Raw genomic sequence first — 17,925 nt, forward strand, 5'->3', positions numbered from 1 at the left:
GAACGAATACTGCGTCTTATGCTATCAGGATAGACGCTATGGGAAAAGTCATTTTTTTCTGATTTCGGAAGCCTTTTTTAATCATGCAGTGAAACTGTTTTGATGCTACATTCGTACTGTGTCATATGCTGGTATGCTAGATGCTATGGCGACAATACAATGATGATGTGCAATCAGGAAGGATGACAGAGTATTCGTCCAAAGCACTAAGAAGGGTTTGTAACGAACATGTAAGAATATCCCAGACACGCCAGGGATTCAGTTTTGATAGTCATCTTGTTGACCTCATACGGTTCAGGCACTTCAGAAGCCTGAGAACACGTAGGGGAAGAAGCTAGAACCAGAGGCCTGGACATAGTCGGGGTCCTAGGCTGGAAACTGGATGGATTGGATGGATAGGTCCCAAGTGGGCATCGTGAAGGGGTGAGGAGGGTTCTGTCTTCTTGTCCCCTTCAGAAAATGAACAGCAACCAAGCTGTTCTTACCCACGGATAGCCACAACATAGACTTTAAGGGTAAAGGGAGTACGGCTACTATCCATTAAATCTTGGAGGAAGGACAATATCTGAGATATGTCACAAGTGAACGGGTCTTCACCCTGGGCTGTGCACCAGGTGGTGAAAATCAACCATTTATGGCTATAGAGGTTCCTTGTGGACAGAGCTCTGGCCTGAAATATGGTATTCATGATGCTCTCTGTGAGGTCTATCGACTCCCCTCGAGAGGCCATACATGGAGAGCCCACAGCTCGTGTCTGGGGTGACAAATCGTTCCGTTTGGTTGAGAGAGGAGGACCTGTCTCAAGAAGATCACCTTGGCTCTGTTAGCAACAACGGCGACAGGACCAAGAGCCACGGTTGGCTCCTCCAGAGAGGGGCTACCAGGAGGACCTTGTGGGCATCTTTCCTGATTGGTCTGATAACCTGGGGGATCAGTGTGATCATGGGAAAAGCATAAAGGAGGAGACTGGGCCAGTCATGGGCCAGAGTATCCTTGACTGTTGAAAAATAGATGGCAATGAGAATTGTCTTCTGACGTGAAGAGGTCAATGTCTGCCCTCCCAAATGGTTTGGGAACTAAATGTCCGCCCCTGTTTTCAGAATGCCCTGCACATGCGCAGCCCTCAACGAGAGCAGATGGTGCTGGGCCCACTCTAGGATGCCTTTAACTAGAGTGAATAGGGGTTTTGGAGATTTCTGAAGGATACCACTGTCATGTTGTCCAACCAGACTAGGAAATGGTTCCCTGCCAGGAGTGGTAGGAAACTGTAGAGAGCTCGACATACAGCCAGAATTTCCAGGTGGTTGATATGGAGCTCACTTTCTGCACTCATCCAGACGCCAAAGGTCGAATGGCCTTCTCACAGGGCTTCCCAGCCCATCTTGGAAGCATCTGTGAAGATGTCTTTCCATCTGCCAACTATCCCTACCTCCACCCCATGCACATACCAAGAGTTCGGCCAAGGGGCCAGGGTTGCACTGCATGCCTGGTTCACCTTAATCATGTGGCCACCACTTCTATGGCCCTTTTCGACAGCATAGATTTCATCTCTGACCAAAAGACATGCACATCCTCGACTGTCACAAATGATAAGACCACACTGATGAATAACGGGGGACTCCAAGCGAATTGCATTGCACAACCTTGTTTTATCGTTTTCAACACCAACTCTGACACTCTGGGGATGGAGGGTCAGGCCTCGGCCCACCTGGCAAGGGGTTGTATCGGTTCGGGCACTTAGTCGCTATAAGGAACTGTGGTGCCCATAAATAGTGGAAGAGAAAATGTACTCTTACTTTTTGAGTATGCTTGTGTTTTAATGAATCCGCCATAACAGTGGCAAGAGGTGCCTGGCGGCGTCCCAGCAGAAACCACTCATTTAGGTGGCTGCGTGAGGGCTCCTCAGGCGCAGACCACTCCAGCCCAAGTTCGTCTACGGCCTTGGACAGGACACGGATGTGCTCAGTGGAAGCCCTGAAGGTGTTGCGCTGACCGGGAGCTGTGAAGCGGTGCGGGAACAGAGCTGCTGGGGAGAGCAATTAGACGCGAGCTGAACTGCTATGCAGAATGAAGAGCTGGTCAGGAGTGATCACAGCTGCCTGATCAGCTTCAGGTCTCAGATCCAGCGAAGAGATGTCAGTTGTCGCTGAAGGAAGTTTAAAGCTGCGGTAGGGAACTTTTGATGCTCTAGCGGTTAAAAAACAGAACTGCTTGCTTCTTGCGGAAGAACATCGTAGCCGGAACTACTTCTCTCTGTTTATGTCTATGAAGAATCACAAAGGTACTGGGTTACTCCGCCGCGGTATCCCCGAAGCAATCTAAAATAGTCAGAATATAAACACTTATTATAGGTGCACCCTAGTGATTCAGGACAAGCCAAAAACATGGTTTGGAAAATGGATTCATGGTTTACTCGCTTATTATATAAATTTTTCTACATTTTGAACACAAACAAAGTTACCGGGAGCGATGGAGATTCTGCAAATGGCAATATTACCACTGGGAGGAGCCAGAGGAGCTTGATTTTTTTCACAGATTATCTGTCTCACATTCTACTGTCAGGACATAATGACAGGTTTAACAAATATGTAAAACATATTTCCCTACAGCACCTTTAATGAGTTTAGCTGACTGAGATGGCCACTTATTTAGCCCGATGCCCCTCTATTTTTTGGCGGGCTTGGCGGGCTCATTCGCCATAAGCTCTATCGTTTCTATCGAACCCCACAAACCAATGGCCGTGCAGTTTCACTGCGTGATTGAAAAATGCTTTAGAAATTGAAGAAAAATTACTTTTCCCGTAGCATCTAACCTTAAGATATACGAAGCAGTTTGACTTCTTAATTAATTTATCTTGTTTTGAGGATGTTTATCACTAGACACACACCGATTTCGTAAAGAAATGCAAACATATATAGAGTTTTTGTGGCATCTGCCTTTAACACCTGTAGAGAGAGCCTATCTGGGCACAGGTGACTGTGGTGATGATTGTCATCAGGCTGATATATCACTATACCTTTATTTACTTGCTCTTTAGCTGTTCAGGGTCATTAAACACAAATTGCCCACTGGAAAAACCCCACCCTCCATCAAACTGCATCTGACAGCACTGGGGCGCAGCATGTGCAGAGTAAGCACATGTACGGCACAAAAACAACAGCAACAACAATAATATAAATGTATTAATCAGTATTATTATTATTATTATTATTATTATTATCTTCTTTTCCAGTACTAAACGTATGAACATCTTTTAAAAAGGCACACTTGAGCACAATTGTACTAGAAAATACTTTTCTATTTTCCTAAACAGATCTTTCTTGTTTTTAGTCTGAAACTAGTTCTTAATACTTTATGCAGTAAATTGATCCTGATTTAAGGATATTTCTACACTGTAAAAAAGAAAAAAAGAAAAGTTGAATTAACTTAAAATTACAAGGTAATTTGCTGCACAGCTTTTTTGAGTTTACTCAACTTTTAAATGAATTAGTTCACTTAACTCAATTCACTAAGGTCACATGTCTCCCAACTTAAGATCTTTTGTTCAGCTGATTGAGTTTTTATAGTTAAAAAAACTTTTGTTATGTAATTTCAACTTTTAATGTTATTTTCACTTGACTTAATAAAAGTTCGTTCAGTTGAATAAAAATGTGTGTTTAAACAGCATCACAAGGTTAAAAAAACTACTACATGCTTGATATTTTGGTCCAGGTTTTATTTCAAACCAGCAGCAACACATTGGTAACTTTAGCCATACTCATTCTTAAAAAAAAGTAATTAAATGAGCAGGCAGAAAAGAAAAAAAGAAAAAAATTCAAAGTGTTATCTCATTCAATATTTAGTATTCCTAAATACTTTAAAGGTTCTATGTTTAACATTTTAAATTGTTAACATAAAACATGTTACAAAACGAGCAATATAAGTGCAAGTTAAAGGAGTATGCTGACTTTTTGGGGCTTTAGCTTATTCACCCTATACACCACAGTTAGGGTGATGTTCCTTTGTATGTTTGGTGTAGGCGTGCTTCACTGCACATGCGCCAATTTCATTGTCATTACAGTGCGCATGCTCCAACCTCCAACCTCCAATTTGAATTTACAAATTGAATTTACAATCAATTCTAGGTTGGTCCAATAATTTTTGAACCAACGTCTTTTCACTAGTTATGCCAAAATTTTTGCATTTAATTGTCCAGTTAACTAAAATATAATCATTAGTCTAACTTTTTGTGAGTTAGATTTTTTACAGTGTATACATTTACTAGAAAACAAAATATATATATATTTTTTTTGCCATGTGCTAGATAGCTAGCGGGGGGTGGATGATTGTGTTGGAGAGCTCTTCATTCCTTCCTACAGAGCCAAGAGCTGCGCCACCATCTATCTCTGTTCCCTGCATTCTGTCTGTGTTCCTCGGGAGATATTTCTCATGATAATTAGTCATGCAGCCACACTTGCACATCTTGGACGTCTTCCACAGCAAATGTCATCATCAGACATGTCGTCGCTTTGCTGTCACCTCATATCAGATGCAGCAGACTAGATGAAAGCTGCAGACCTAGACTAAAGGCTGGAGGGTGTCTCAGAGTGACGTCAGCTTTCTTATGAACTGCGGTACCGTGTGTCCTGCATGAGTGCATTGTGTAACTGGTCCAGTGAGAAGATCAGTGACTTTGCTGCCCTAATGCTGGATTTGGCTGTGGTCTGGGATGGATATTAAAAATGTAATGACTTAGTTTGTTTAAATTTGTAACATTGACTTTGACCAGTTCTAGAGTTTGACACTTTTATTTAGATGACATTAGAAAGAGAAAGTAAATAATAGATAGTAGATAGATAGAATAGAGGGGAGGGGAGGGGACAGGACAGGAAGTGTCACAAGCTGGATGTGAATATTCATAATTAAAAAATTATTATTTAATGTCCATTGGTAAAAGTAGATGCATGATGAAATCTGTTATGATTTTTTTTTTCGCGAATTCAGATTTAATTAATTAATTTAATTAAAGCCTTTGGCTTGCTCCCTTTTATCAGGGGTCGCCACAGCAGAGTGATCCGCACAACCGATTTGGCACATGTTTTACACCAGAATGCCCTTCCTACAATTTAGTAAATTTGCATAATCAAATAAATTCTACTAATAATTTCTAAATTAAATAAAATAAATGAATAATTAATTGAAATGTTAACCACATTTTTAGTCATTTCATGAAAATAAAAACATGTAAAAAGTATAATAACATAGCATTATTATTAATAATAATAATCATAGAGCAAAAATACAAAATGATTTATAATTTTACCTTATAATATTATTTATAATATTAATATAAACACTTTATATTTATAAAATATAAAAATAATAATTATAAACATTTGAGGACTTTGACTGTTGCATAAGAACAAACATGAAATAAATCAAATCAAATCAAATCAAGAAACAGTGACACAACAAAGAGTTTTACATTCAGAAAGGCCAACTTCCCTGTCTTTCAGTTGAATAGATGAATTGAGATAATAATCTTGTTAGACCAATTTAGACATTCAAGTCACAGAACACAGAGCACAGTGTAAAGTTGTTTTCAGTGTAAACACTCACATGCAGGTACTCTCTTAGTATGATCTTTATTGTTTGTGACACACACAGTCATGCAGGTACACAGGGTGAAAGGACACATGCTAAGATGGAAAATGCATATGCTGTAACTTTGGAGATGCATCTTATGCTTTCACACAAAAGCAGAGAGTTTTCCCTACTCTAATAATGATGAATGTCTCACTGCAGAGCTGGAAAAAAACATTTTCCTATTGGCACGCTAATAAATGGATAGTATAAACCTGCACCGCCTGAGAAAGCAGAGATGACTCGGTGGAAAGCAGAATAGAAGAAAAATAAATATACCTAAACACTGTATATATATATATACTGTATAGATAGATAGATAGATAGATAGATAGATAGATAGATAGATAGATAGATAGATAGATAGATAGATAGATAGATAGATAGATAGATAGATAGATAGATAGACATTAATGTCAAGACCCTACACTAAAAAGGTTTTAAATTAGTGTTAAAAGGTCCATTCAGGCCACTAAGCGTTAGATAAATCAGCTCTCACTGCTTTCTGGTACCCAATAGTCCATAACCTGGTTTTAGAAGGTTAATCCAATCACTGTCAGGCTTTATTATCTGATATACTGCTGTTTTACAAGAGTATTCTGTAAAACCCACACTTTTCCTTCAGCTTCGCCGACCTGAAAATTAGTATTCAATTTACAAAAATTCTGTGCTGATCCGATTTGATGGATTTTTAATCCACAATCGCACCAGTATATTCTAGTTCGTGCCATTCCTTGCAAAATTCTCATATACTCTGTTTTTATGATTATAGCAGATAGTTGCACATAGTTCTTTTGTTTTATTTTTGCATGCAGGAAACACCAACGTGCAACATACAACACATCTCACAATTCAATGCACTGAATTTAAAAGGATACTTCACGAAAATCGAAAAACAAAAATAGATAACTCACTCTCATTTCGTACATTTCATCTGTGGAAAATATATATATATATATATATTTATATACACACACATACACAGGAAATGCACATTGTTCTTAGGGTGGCATATTTCCCCTATGGTTCAGTATGTAGTAAACAGTTGAATGTTGTTATATTTAGAACATAGCAATGCTTAATAGGGAAAAAGTACTCCTTAAATTAGCTGTAGTTAGCAGTTTACAGTATATACGCTCTATTCCACTATTAAGACAAATCTCTTTTCCTCAACCTCCTGTTCACTGCGGCATCACATTTGATCTTCTCTTCAGTGATGAAACGTTCTGCAGCTCATTATGCTGCCATCTGTCATTCAGGCAGAAATGTGCGCGCACGCACACACACACACACACACACACACTTAACACATACTGTCTGAGTAGTCACAGCAGTTGGGTGCTGCGGAAGGTCACAGTATTCACTGTATATTCATAGTTCTTTTAAAACTGTAGTCAAAAGAAGTAAATCAGTGAAGAATGAATCTATTTTTAAGCAGGACATTTCCAAAGAATGATTTCGAAAAATGTTCACTATTAAAAATGTTTATAGTGGTTTTTTACAATAATTTTTTTTCACATGGGCTGACCTTGGGAGATATAACTAGAGATCTATAATCTAGAGAGCCCACATCAATCTTTCCTCCCATCTAAATCATTTTATTGCTCTACTTTCTTTCAACTGATCTCAAACTTTTGAACAGTAGTGTTGTGTATGAGGATCTTGCATTGACTTTGTAGAAAGTAGGACACTGAAATGTTCTTGATGTATTCCTGAGGTTCTTCAGATTGGTCTATACCTTTTTCAGTGAAGGACTACATGTGATAGGTGATTTTCTAAAGAAATAAAACATTATTTGAGGAGCGTATACAACTGGGATGTTTTTGTTCTAACTCTGACTTTTATTTTGAAGGGTGTAGAAACTAAATCAGTTTGATCTACAGACCGGCCCTTTTCAGCACTCCTCTCCTTGTCGTCTGTCTTCTGTTTGTATTTCCAGAGCATGAAGCAAAACTAAATTTCTATGAATTTAAGAATGAACCGCACATTTTAAAATCTTCCTGGCCTACTGACGTTTGTTATGTAAATCCACTTGACCAGCTAATTACTCTTCAACAGTGATGCTATAGAAATATACAGAGATGCAGCAAAAATGGAAGTTCAAAGACAAAATTCTAAATATAGCTGCGCACTTGTTTCTCTGACACTTAAGGCCTATATTTTTTAAATGGAAAAATGTGCTTGTATACAACTTGCAGCATGCAAATGAGTAAACATGATAGAAGTGTAAATATGAAACAAAATTACAGAACTTTCCTTTTCCTTAATCCTTTATCACCAGTAGAACAGAATTTTGATTGATCATCATACTTAGGAGCCGGGGGAAATCGTTAATAGGACTTTCACAACATGTCGCTATAGAACCTCTTCATTTTCTTATCAAAGGGATTCCTGTAATCCCTTGAGCAACCTGGAATCCCCTTGGAGCAACCGGAGTGTAGGTACCTTGTTAAAGGGCCCAATATGGTTTATGGATTGCTTTTTTCAGAGATCAAACCAGAAAACAGAAACTGATTCATCTCTTAAAACTGCCAATGGATGTCATTGCCACACTCAAAGCATGAAAGGTGTTTTTATTTTCAGCATGGTGAGATTTAACCTGCAGCTCACATTTCACTCATGTGAGCTGGTAATAATGCAGAGGTTGATAGAACGGTTGCACAGTTTCCGTCCCCCGTGTGATACATGAGATGAGCCCAGCGGGACCTATCACTAGTTTCAATCTTCTGATGACTACGAGCAAATGGGAGTCAAGCATGGACGCAGTAAACAAAGAATAATCAGGGTGGCTTGTTAACTGATGAGAGAATGATACAACGATCACACAGAGTGGAATAGCGTACACACACACACACATACACACACACACATACATATATGAACACATTTGTTTTTCTATCATGATAGGCACTTTTCATTGACTGCTTTTGTTTTTATTCTGATTTTTTTTTCACGTTTTTCTTTTATGTTTGATGTCAGTAATTTTTTTGTCATTGCTGCTGAAAGAAATCAATCAAAGAATGAATTAAATTGATCAAAGTGAGAGGGAAGACATTCATATTGTTACAAAAGATTAATATTTTAAATATACGAGGGTTTCCACAGAAATATTAAGCAGCACAACTGTGGTCAACATTGATAATAATGATAAATTAATTTAATGCGCTTTTATCCAAAAGTGACTTACAGTGCATTCAGGCTAACATTATTTACCTAACGTGTTCCCTGGGAATTGAACCCACAACCTTGCACTGCTAATGCAATGCTCTACCATTTGAGCCACAGGAACACTAATAATAAATGTTTCTTATGCACACACACAAAAAAAAAAAAAAAAAAAAAAAAAAAAATATATATATATATATATATATATATATATATATATATATATGAATGATTTCTGAAGGATCAAGTAAAACTGAAGACTGAATTAATGAATGAATTAATAAAAATTCAGCTTTGTCATCACAAGGATTAATTATCAAATATATAAAAATAGAAAATTGTTATTTTAAGGGTTTTTAAGAGCATTCTTAAGCCACTAACCTTTCACAGTATCTGTCAGACAGTAATCTCTCTATTTCCTCCACCCACTCAATATAAGCTTAGCCTGCAGAGGGTGTGGACAAAATCGAGTCTCACCATTTAGCCAGGGTGAGATAGCTTTCTTAGCACCTTCATCGGAGTTCTAGGGCCTGTTCTCCCCCCCCTAAAACCTTAAAACTAAAGCATATTCAGTTATCAGACATGACTGGAGCTTCTAATGGGACTGGCCTCTATGGTCAGATGAAACTAAAAATGTTGTGGGCCTAAATTTCTGCTGGAGGTCCTGAACATCTTGTTTAGACACATGGCATCATGGATTCTATCAAATACCAACAGATAAAAAATCAGTAAGTGGCTGACTCTGTTAGAAATCTTATAATGGGCCATGTTTGGATCTTCCAACACAGAAATGGGTCACTGAGCTAAAAACCAAGCTTCTGCTATAGCCATTACATTCCTCTGACCTGAACCCTATAGAAAATTAGAGGATTATAGGAGAAAATTTAGACCTGTCAAACTGGCAAATGGAGGTTTCAAAAAGTATTGAATAAAAGGGGGCCATTAATTGTAGCCAATGTGCATTAGAGAAAAACATTTATTTCATAATGATATTTCCCCCCATTTTAAATTTTAATTCTTATTATCCACTGAAAGGATACATTTTTGTGATTTTTTTAAATAAAAGATCAAAAGGATTAACAATGCAGATTAATTTTCACAGCCTTCTTTGATCATATTTACCAAGGGGGCTGATATTTTTGGCCATGACTGTATATTGTGCCTAGCTCCATAACTACAACATGACAGGCTGCTCAGTGAGTTAAAAAAGTGAAAGAGAGGGTTCCATCACCTTCAGTTGCAGCAGTCCAAATCATCTTTTGAGCTGCACTCCTGCCTGTATATATATATATATATATATATATATATATATATATATATATATATATATATATATAAACATCAAATAGAGTGCATTTATAACTTTATATCCCTTTAGTCTTTACACTTGGCTGCTGAATGCTTGACTGCACTTTCATAATAACAATTTATCCATGTTCCTGTCATAAAATGGCTCTGTCATTAATTATTAAATGTAATTACAGTACTTTAAGGTAAAGAGTGGATTTTCACCCACTCAAATTGCAACAGGTGTCCAAGTAACATTTCCTTGAAAGGGCATATGGACTCACTTTACATTAAGTATACTTAACCGAGATGAAATAAATCTTGTTCTGTTGTGATTTTCTGTTGCAGTGGAAGAGAAAGTGGAGATGAGGGGACAGGGTGGAGAAATTACTTATCCTGTTGCCATCAATACGCTCATCAATACAATTGCAGCACAACACTGGAGCATCTCCCTAACAACCACCCACCCAAAAACACACATACAGTACAGACACATTAGAGAGTAAATACTTTCTGTTATGGTTTATTCAACCAATGGAAACAGGTTTAAAACATGGTTATGAAATACAATATTCCATATTATAGTTCTATATTAAAAAGTAATAAAAATATTATTTTCATGAAAACAATGTGAAGTACATTTGTGTATACTGTTTGTGTAAAACATTCAGTCTGTCTGTCTGTCTGTCTATGACATGCATATGTATTAATACAGTAAAGATAAACCGAAGCAATTATGAAGCTAAAAATGTGATCTTTCTTTTGATAAAATAAAACTTCCAATCACAGCTTAATATTTAGAGACAATTAAGTAAGTCAAAGAGTAAGTCAAAGAAACAATTCCAGGGCAATAATTGTGGTAATATTGCCCTTTCTATTATCTTTTAGCATTACAACAAAACAATAGCTCAACCAGTCACATGAGTTTGAGCTAGGCAGACTACTTGCTTGTCAAACCAACGGCGTATAGGATGTTTGGGAAATCTGATTTACCACGAAATCCATCCATTCTCTAAACCGCTTCCTCCTATGTAAGGTGTATGGTCTGGAGATTATACCAGTCTCTCGAGCCACCGATAGGTAAACACCCAGAACATGAACATGGAGGACACCTGTTTAAAAACATCATTACTGTTCAATCAGTAGTCCTAGTGCAGCAAAAATGATATACTTGAGCTTTAATCAAACGGTCTTAGGGTTGGACTATAACAAGAGGTATTCATTATTTCCTGATGAAGTGGAATTGGCCCAAATTAACTAGTCCACTCACAGGAAGAGAGCACAGTGTAGCAGGTAATGAGGTCATGCATGTGCAGTCATGATACTCACAGATGGATAGTTTTAGATAAAGCTAAATCATTTTATTTCAGCCCTCAGTTAACTCTTTATAGCTAGCCACAAAAATCATCCCAAATGCTGAATTAATTAGATTAGTAGCCTGTTCTCATCCTTCCCTAAATCTCGAGCATTATAAACATGCAAATGCAGAACCACACACACAGACATTATAGAAAATATATGATGCTTGTTTTTTCATCTGTGAGCGTATGACAAGAGATTTGAGATGTTTTTAAGTAAAGCTACAGCTGTCTCAACATCTGCCTAGTCTAATTAATAGCTGAGAAACGTCCCTCTCTGTTTTGCTCTATTTCTGTGGGAAACCCTGTGCACTGCCTGCTTAAAGAAGAGAGAGATATACTGACATAGAATAAACCCTCACACAAATAAAATGCTGGATTACAAGTGATGCATCAGCTCTTGCGCAGAGATATTCCTCTTCATCGCCTCCTGGAAGATGGTGCAAAATAGTAAAATGGGCCATATAGTTATTTGCAGCATAATAATAGTAAAACTGAAGAAATGTGTTGTGGGGCTAATAATGTACCAACACTTTGTAAGCCTTTATGTAATAGAGAGGAAGTTGAGCAGGTGGGATTATTGGTGAAAGACAAGTACCTCTGACTGATCTTTATACTGTGGCATTAAAAATGAAAGCCTCTGTTATTGTGGGAGACTCTTCTCATCCCCTGCATAGTTCATTTTAGTCACTTCCATCTGGCACATGCATATTCCTTTGGTGAAAAACGCCCAGTATAAGAAGACCTTTATTCCAACTGCCATTTTAAATAGGATCTAAATATGAATTTGTATGTATTATAAGAGTTGTGGGTTTAAAGGGATAGGCTATATGTTATGTTACTTGTTGTAGTGATTATTATTTGTATTATTTGTTTGTTGAGCCTTTGTGCAGTCTATCATTACCATATTGGTTATCAGCTGATATCAGATATTTTTATTGATTTAAATTAAACAATTTTATTTTATTTAAAAGCATTACCTAAACTTAACCTTTATATATATATATATATATATATATATATATATATATATATATATATATATATATATATATATATATATATATATATATATATATATATATATATATTAATCAAATCTAAGTCAAAATAAATATAAATTTTCATACATTTTATTTTTGACAAAATACTCTAAAACTTTGATATTGACAATTTATCAGTTATCAGTCAACACATTTTAATTACAGTACATGACTAACATCTTTCCTCTGAAGTCCAATTTACATTGGTAATGTAATAATCTGTGATTTATTGGCATTTCAGTTCTACATTAATATTTTCAACCTTTCTTATCCTTGGAAAACTGTTTTCACTTCAGTACTTTTAAGACCTCTATATTTAATGATGCTTCTTATTTATGCTGAACCCCTTCCTTGCATGAGAAATTCAATTAAGATAATATAATATAAATTCAATGAGAATCAGGTTTGCTGCTGGGTCCAATATAGTTTGTTCATACTGTGCCCCAAATCCCATCATAGCAGACTGCAATAGGAACTTTGCCCCCAGACCCCCTTTTCAGACTGGTGGGGCTTAAAACTAAGATATTATTATAGGCAGGAAAACACAAGCACATTTTTTAATCTCCAGTGCTTTTCAGCCCTTAGGGACAATAAAACCATCAGCAGACCACATGACGAGAGTCAGTGTCTCACATCACTACACTCAATTTTTCCTTGTCAAACCAGTGCTGTGTTGAATTGGTCAGTGGCAAATATGAGGATTATAGGGTAAATCCTTTGAGAATGTGAACCAATCTTAGTAATCCAGTTACATGATGGGATTCTCACACACCATGCAGAACTTTGCTATTGCATTGAGTGTTTAAAATTCAGAACCAAATGTGCTGCAAATGACTGGCAACAGTGCAATGCTATTTCATCACAGATGTCGGCTGCAGTACAACTGCCTTTACTTTGGTTCAATGGAAAAGGTTTTTGTTTATGTGCTGCCATGTAATTATTCATATGACTATTAATTGCTCTTAAAGTCTCACTTAGTGATAATTTATGAGTCTACAGCATTTTAAAATAATGTGCACCTTGGGTCTTCAGGGTTGCTGAAGTGTTTTTAATAAAGTTAAGAGTCTCTATAAATATAATATACACTGTGATAATCTGTTTAAAACTGAGCTAGCTTAGAGTTACAATCATTTACAAAGAGAAAGAGGAGAGAAGAGTTTGAAATAGTCATACCATTTATGAAATGTGGCATCCATACTGTGCACAATAATAATAAAAAAAAAGTATAGATGTAATAACAGGACAAGCTACAACATATCCAAAATGTGTGGATAATACTGGAAATGCACTCAACCCAATCTCCCATTTCCAGCATTAAATAAAATTATCCTATTAATCTTGATTTTGAACACCTGATCTTTAATATTTGATCACACTGCTCAAATTTAAGATAACATTTTATTTAAAAAATGCAAATGACAAATTATTAATGCGATGTTATTTGCTATAATTTAATAAGACAAGCATTGAGCATACTACTTTTTGAAAGGTCCATCACTGCACAGCGAATGCCATTTCACATGCCATATCTAAAAAAAAATAGTAGGCTGTATACACTGTATGCAGTAAGTAAGCATGCTGTTCTAAACATTGCTGGGGGAAAGTGTAACAGCATTATACCATCTCTTCATCATGAGATGATGGACAAAGAAAGGAATACCCATGGATGTGTGTGTCTGCTCTAAGGGTGTGTGGTCAGACAAATGACTCAGCAGGGATTCTCACACATGGCCTGTTGGATGACTGAACGTACGTGTGTGTGTGTGTGTGTGGGGGGGGGGGGGGGGGGGGGGGGTTAGGGTTTGATGTCAGTGCTGCTGGCGATGTAATGCAAGCAATTCCATTAAGTGCAACTCAAAGATTTCATTTAGAAAATGAGATGCAACACCACAGATCAGCTAAACGAAATGCCACAGCTCTGGCATTGTGATCAGTAGCATCTCCCCTCATACTTCGGAAAACCAGGTTTAATGTAACACATTTTGTTTTCCCACTGATTTTTTTGCGGTATGTGCACCAAACTTTTTTTCATCATCTTCACGTTTATCTACTGCATATTAGAGAGTTTAATTCAACCTGAAGTACAAAGAGTGCTTTCAACCTGCACAATTTAAAGCATTTTAATTTTTGTACATGAATTTACAAACTGAATTAAAAAAAAAAAACTCATAATAAAAGAAGGCAGATCAAAAAAGACAGAAGAGTGAAGATGTTAGAGAAAACAAAAAAAATGCTGCTAGAGAAAATGACCAGTTTTGGTTCAAATACCAATTCAATTGATATGGGAGCAAAGCAGCAGGCTTAGGTTGTGGTCACTTTTACTGTTGTTGGTGAATTTTTGTTTGGTGAAATTCAGTCATTTCAATAGACCCCTTAAAAGGTTGTAAACATTGCAAGAAAATATTCTCCATACCATTACACCACCACTACCAGCCTGAACTGTTGAGACAAGACAGGATGGATCCATGCTTTCATGTTCTTTACGCCAAATTCGGACTCTGAGTATTGCAGCAGAAATTGAGACTCATCAGACCAGGCAACGTTTTTCCAGTCTTCTATTGTCCAATTTTGGTGAGCCTGTTGGATAGCCTCTGTTTCCTGTTCTTAGCTGACAGCGGCACCCAGTGTGGTCTTCTGCTGCTGTAGCCCGTCTGCTTCAGGGTTCGACGTGTTGTGCATTCAGAGATGGTATTCTGCATATCTTGTTTGTAACAAGTGGTTATTTAAGTTACTGTTGCCTTTCTATCTTCTCTAACCAGTCTGCCCATTCTCCTCTGACCTCTGACATCAATAAGCTTTTCGGCCTAATAAAGTGGTCGGTGAGTGTAGATCTACCATCATAGCATCAGATCTTGTTTTTATTGGGGTTATTATTCTGTGCCACTCAACACAAAAACTAGTCAGCAGTCAAAACTAAAGTTTAAATATTGAACATTTTTTTTTTTTAAAATACAGTCATCCCAACTAATTGCAAATGAATGAAGAAAAAAAATTGTGGCTTTAGTTATATTTTTGAGAGCACAGTGGTTAAGCAAAGTGCCTTAACCAAGAGTAAATTCCTCATTTTTTTTTTTTTAATCATTACAATTCAGATCAAAAAGCATAAAAAAAATCTTGTAAACATATTTTGCCCTCCTACTAAGCTGAGTATCTCTTCAACCATGTTTATTTATGTTTTAAATTGTGTTATACTTTGCCTAGAATCTTCACCCTCTGGCCCAGTGCAACTGAGGCAACGAAACATTATGGAACTGATCCATAACGAGTCAAAGGCTTGATGCTTCATAAATCATTCATAAGCCAAGATTCAGCTCTTTTTTTAGTTTTGCATGTTTTTCTTATCAGAACAAATCTCAAGGGTAATCTGTCCTTACACACACACACACACATACACATTGAAACACTGCCTGAGAGAAGCATCAGCCTTTTTTCGATGCATTTCATCAGGAGGGCATAATGCCTTTTGCCTTCTCAAATTGCCATAAAATGTGAAAAATAAACCATTACAACCTCATATTGTAGCTTATGGACCTCTCATCTCAGAATTAATATCAATGAATATGTTTCTGCAGTGAATGTGGATATTTTCCTTGCAGGAGTAAAATAAAAGTTATATTTGCATCAAAAAAAAGTGTCAACTTGGGATTTTTTAGGCAGGGTATTATGCTTGGCCCAAAAAAGACCATAATACAAATATTTCTTCTAAAGTGTTATATGACAATTTCATCATCAATTCATGTTTATCTTTTACAACAATAATGTGTAGAATGTGTAGAACTAGTCGAATGAAAGAGGAATAAGTCCAGCAACATTTCATTAATTTCATCATAGCACTGAGGAGCATGCAAATGTTTTCTTCAAGGTCACGAAAGCCAATTTTAGCAACGACAACACACAACCTAATAAAAATGGGAAATCATGATAAAGGGTCAAGTGCTCAGAAATATGCATTAAAAAAAATCATGTTTAGCAACTCATTATTAACCAGTCATTGATACTGTCATAATAAAATACATCTGAAACTGATTTCATGGCTATTCAAGATGGCAGAAGATGCGTCAGAGTCTAAATCAGTTTTTGACAGAAAACATAAGGTAGCCAAGAACTGTGATAATATTGGCCTGAAAGCGCTAGGCTAATGTATTTAGCTTCTTTTGCTACTTGGCCTGATGCCAGCTCTGCTCTCCTCTGCGTTACATTAAATCTGTTAGAGCATAACATGATTCAACTACAAAATTCACAATGAGCCCCTACAGCTTTTGCCAAAGCGTTCCCTTGCTCATAATGGTTTAGGGACAGACAATGAATTATGGGGAAAAGAGACAGGATAGTAGGCAGTCTGTGCTAATTTAGAGTTAGCATATCAAATCCTCCAAATGACTTTAACAAAAAATACTTGGTACAGTGATGAAATGGAGGATAATAACATAATAGCACTTATTGGCTTCTACAATGGAAATAATACTTAGATAATGTTACTTTTTTATGAGATCCGTCAAAGAAATCTGAGCAACCGGAAAACAAACTGACCAGCTCAGCCAGGTTGGAAGACTATGATAAAACCAAATAAGACAACCATCTTAGGCTGGTTTTATTTTTTTATTTTTTATTATTTATTTTTTTTCAGCAGAGAGACCAAGGTAAATGATATTACCAATTTATCTTGAAAAAAAAAAAAACCTTATGTCTATATGCCCTATAATACACCCGGCACAATGTGACACAAGGGGCAGTGCAAGTGTGTTTGCTACAGTAGTTTCCGTCAGGCCCTGTTAGCATTTTCCCGTCCAGCGCCACATCGTTTAATCAGCAAATGCATTTCGCTCATTTTGTGCAAAATGTATATATATATATATATATATATATATATATATATATATATATATATATATATATATATATATATATATATATATATATATAGGGACAACCCGTTTATACCATGCGCCCAGGCGACATGCGCCAACCGTTTTTCTGTTGTTGAGAGTTATTGAGATCACTATTCTGCCTTATCACCATTGCGCCCTTGAGCACTGCAGTTAACCTTAGGCTGCACCAGAGGGATACAATCTTGCAATTAGTGCACTGAAAATCACTGTCTGGCAATCACATGCGAAATACTGCTCAATAAGCACATCATTTGTTACTTACAAAGAGAATTTGTGATTGATTCATGTAGCAGGCCTTTTGTCATTTTGCTTGCAGCTCCAGCCCATTAAAATCTGCTATGGTAGTTATGTTTACATGCATTTTAACAATCTGTCAGTAATCCAACTGAAACCTCAGACATGCAGTCTGATAAAAAAAAAAAAAATGATATTGCTAAAAAAATACAGTACTGTGTGTGCATATTCTTTATGATTAGTAGACAACAGCCTATAAAATTGTTTTATAAAAGTACATAATATCTGACCTCTCTCTCTCTCGATGTCTTTTTTAAAACATCTTTT

General features: G+C 36.7%; 1 pseudogene; it reads left to right on the forward strand.

Moving 5' to 3' along the window:
• Window positions 1-732: 732 nt before the first annotated feature.
• The window catches only part of LOC113113302 (28S ribosomal protein S5, mitochondrial-like), a 56,230-nt pseudogene continuing 39,037 nt past the window's right edge, over window positions 733-17,925 (forward strand).

Source organism: Carassius auratus, chromosome 14, assembly GCF_003368295.1.
Source record: "Carassius auratus strain Wakin chromosome 14, ASM336829v1, whole genome shotgun sequence".
Lineage (NCBI taxonomy): Eukaryota > Metazoa > Chordata > Actinopteri > Cypriniformes > Cyprinidae > Carassius > Carassius auratus.